The sequence below is a fragment of the Oratosquilla oratoria genome, chromosome 1 (assembly GCF_046742065.1).
Source record: "Oratosquilla oratoria isolate Oo_2021 chromosome 1, ASM4674206v1, whole genome shotgun sequence".
NCBI classification, from domain to species: domain Eukaryota; kingdom Metazoa; phylum Arthropoda; class Malacostraca; order Stomatopoda; family Squillidae; genus Oratosquilla; species Oratosquilla oratoria.
In genome coordinates, this window is record NC_134777.1 from 3,676,884 (window position 1) to 3,679,383 (window position 2,500).

Here is a 2,500-nt window from a genome sequence, read left to right on the forward strand (position 1 = left end):
ACCCTTTTTTACCCATTTCAAAACATGACCTAAACCTGGTCGGAGGTGTTAGTGACCGTGATTCGAGGAGATGAATAAAAGTTACCCCAATCACATACCATAAATACGGAGAGGTCTAATGCACAAACAACTCATTAAACACAGCAACCAAGGGGAAAACGTTATAACCAAAACTACTATGCGACATCATCAACAAACATTTCTCCTAAAGAAGCTTCAGTCTCATAACACCAGAAAACATGAAAATAATTATTCACAGTAGAGGTGCAGTACTGTTGTGCACCCATTTTCTGAATTATATTAAATGCATGGCTTTATTAAGGACTATTGATATACATACTATACTGCTATGTTTCTCCCACGGTCCCCTCTTCAGACTTGCACAATATAGTACGACAACGTTACCGGAACATCGTACGTTTGACAGCGCGACAGATCGGTTGAAGTTCAAACATTTGCATTCGTTGAGCCTTAACGGTAGCAGAATTTTTGCCGGTAAGCTACCGTTAAGGTTGTTACCGATAAAACCGGTAACTTTACCGGTAGCTGCCCACCACTAGTTCAAACATTTGCATTCGTTGACTCTGCTGGGGTCAAGGTCTAAAACTGCCCGTCGACCGACCGGCTTCCCGCTGAATCAGTTTGTAACTGCAAGTGTAGGCGAAAAGACGTGACGAAGCTGGTGGCAGGTATGAGAGAGTGAATCTTTAGGATTTTTCAAAACAAACGTAGATTCCCGGTATATGTACATATATATAGGTAAGTCTGCTGGGACAACATTGTAGTAATACTTTTATTTCTTTACTTTTTGACACTCCACAGGTGTTGATAGAACAATTATTTTCTATTGTGATTACACAAACCTTCCAAAACAATAAAATTGCGGCAGTGCCAGTTTGCTAATCGTATCAAACACCACTGTACGTTTCTTCCATGATTCTTGAGCTGAAATTTTTGCCCATAGCGAATGCTTTGCTCCCCTTTCTATAAAAACAGTGTTGTTTACAAGTCACTAACGTCAGGGGGATTCGGTTGTCAGCCGTTCAAAGTACATCGAGGACTGTTGCACTGGTCTGGCCTTTCGTTCAGGGTTAACATTTTATTCTACTACTTCATTTTTTATTTCATGGTGTTATTATATTTTATTTTAATTTTATCTTATTTACTTATATACATACATACATACCCCCCATATAAATAAATGTGTATATATATATATATATATATACAGTATATATATATATAGATATAGATATACATATATACCAAAGGCTTTTTCCCCCTACACGGGAGGGTAGCAGAAAAGAAAAAGGCATAGAAACCACTCCCACCCATTCCATTTCCTATATATTCCACTCCCCTCTACCCTCCTCCCTCCCTCTTATCTTGGCACCTCCTGGATGACGAGTCATCCCTGCATCCTGTCCACTGCCCTGGGTCAGAAGCAGTGTCGCAAGACACAGCACATCCACAGCAAGGCCGCTTCATAAATTCGGCGACCCCCCCACCCTCTCCGTCCCCCCATGCAGAAAAGGAGAGGGCGGGGAGAAATCCCTTCGGGCTGCGTCAATTTTTTTCTCATACATACTTCGTCACCCCCCCCCATCTCCCACCCACTCCCCCTCATGCATCACAGCATCATCTATACACAACCCCTCTCCATTCACCCCTATCTTCTGTCCTCTCCCGTCCTTCCTCCACAGGCATTCCTTTCTTTTTTAATGCCCCTTTCACCCCGTCCATCCATCTCATCCTAGGATGCCCCCTCATATTCACTCCTTCCACCTCTGCCTTCCACACTTCTTTTCCTAATTTTTCTTTACTCATTCTGTCCATGTGTCCAAACCATCCTAATACTCTTTCATCAACCCTATCTCCCAGTTCCCTTTCCACCCCTGTTCTCCTCCTAAATCTCCTCATTTCTCACTCTAACCAGCCTAGTGACCCCTATCATACTTCTCAGACATTCCATCTCAAACACATTCAAACTCCTTCTCTCTTCCTCTCTCATGTTCCATGTTTCTGCCCCGTACAAAGCTGTTGGCACAATCACTCCTTCATATAACCTCCTCTTAGCATCCATTCCTAGATGTCTATTTCTCATTACACTTTTCAATCCACCCAGACATTTACTCTCTTCTCTCAATCTACATTCTACCTACACCCCCACTCCTCCCTTTCCTTCCACATTTGCATCTAAGTATCTAAAACTATCCACTTCCTCCAGTCTTTCACCCTTTATGCTCACTTCCAGCCTGCTGTCACTCTCTCACCTTGTACATCTCATCACCTTACTTTTGCCCACATTTATCTTCAGCTTCCTTCTTTCACACACCTTCTCAAACTCTGTCACAAACTTCCTCAATCCCTCCTCTGATCCTGCTACAAACGCAGTGTCGTCAGCAAATAACAGCTGGCTCACCTCCCACTTTTCTCCATTTTCTTTAATCATCTCCAACCCCTGACCCACCACCCTTGCATTCACCTCTCGCACCACCCC

At 43.1% G+C, this 2,500-nt stretch overlaps 1 protein-coding gene across 2 annotated transcripts in view; it reads left to right on the forward strand.

The window, feature by feature from the left end:
* The first annotated feature begins 530 nt into the window (after positions 1–530).
* The window catches only part of LOC143031843 (hydroxylysine kinase), a 34,893-nt gene continuing 32,923 nt past the window's right edge, over positions 531–2,500 (forward strand). The window contains exon 1 of one of the 2 annotated variants that reach the window (XM_076196194.1): positions 531–689. The gene's annotated coding sequence lies outside the window, so the exon portion shown is untranslated. Of the gene's footprint in view, positions 760–2,500 lie in introns of both variants that reach the window. The other variant, XM_076196185.1, reaches the window with a different exon arrangement.